We start from the raw sequence: 1,228 nt of genomic DNA, 5'->3' as shown, positions 1-1,228 counted from the left end.
GGCGGGAGCGGCTCTGCCGCCATTAAAGCGCGCGGGCGGGGCGGGGCCCGGGGGCGGGGCCTGCACGGGTGCGCGGGGACCCAGAGCGCATGCGCGGGGCGGGGCTGAGGAGATTTAAACGGCGGGGAGAGTCCAGCGGCGCCATTTGCTCCGTGACGCTGCTGGTGGGCGGACTGGGCTGTCTTTGTCTTTTCGTTTATGTTTCTTGTCTTTTATGTTTCTTTTTCTCTACACTTCTCTTCTCTCCCCATCCTTCCTTCCCTTCTTTTCCTTCTGTCTTCCCCTGCACGCTCCTACACAGCCAACCCTACCCTATAACTGTCTTTATAAGGTGGGCTTTAAGTATGTTTTAGGGATTTTTTCAAGTTTTGGTTTAAATTTTTTAGTTTTTTTGAGATTTATGAGGATTTAAATCTTATTTTGGAGGTGTTTTTGAGGTTTTTTTAAAGGATATATCATATTTTTGGGGAGCTTTTGGGGGGCTTTGGCGTTTTTGGGTGTGTTTAAAATGGAATTTTGGGGCTTCTGGATGATTTTTTTTTTCATTTGGGGGTTTTTTAATGCTTTTAAAGGGATTTTGGGGTTTTTTGGAATGTTTTTCAGGTTGTTTTATGGCATTCTTTAGGGATTCTAAATATTCTTTTTCAGTTTTTTAGTGTTTTGGGTATTTTTTGAGGGCTTGTGGAGGGGGTTAGTCTTGAGGGGTTTTTAATGAATTTTTAGGGGTTTTTGGGTGGACTTGGAGATTTTGTGGGCTTTTATTGGGTTTGTGTGGTTTCTTTGTTTTTTTTCCTTGTTTTTGGTCTTGTTTTGTTTTAGCGGGGTTTTTTCCCAGTTCTTTCAGGATTTTTTGCCTTTCTTGGATGGGGGGAGGGATTTTTTCATTTTTAGCTTTTTTTTTGTTTCAGTTCTTCCCTCCAGAATTTCCCTCCCTGGGTCAGTTTTTTAAGTGCTGCTACAAGACCCCTGGGGACCCCCCCAGGGACACCCAGGACTCAGCAGGAAGAGCTCCAAAATTTTGGGGACCCCCCTCCCTCAAAAATCATTAACCCGCACCAGAACCTTCCCCTGTATCTGTGGAGTTTTTGGGAATTAATTTGGAATTTTGTGGGGAGGTTTTGGAAATTAGGGGAGGGAGAACACTAAAAAATAAAAATAAATTTATAAAACAAAAAGGGGATTTGGGGAAAAAATGGGGAATTTCACCTCAAAAACGGCAAAGGGAGCC

The sequence above is a fragment of the Erithacus rubecula genome (assembly GCF_903797595.1).
Source record: "Erithacus rubecula genome assembly, contig: scaffold_331_arrow_ctg1, whole genome shotgun sequence".
Lineage (NCBI taxonomy): Eukaryota > Metazoa > Chordata > Aves > Passeriformes > Muscicapidae > Erithacus > Erithacus rubecula.
The sequence above is the reverse complement of the archived record's forward strand: the minus strand, read 5'-3'. Positions refer to the sequence as shown.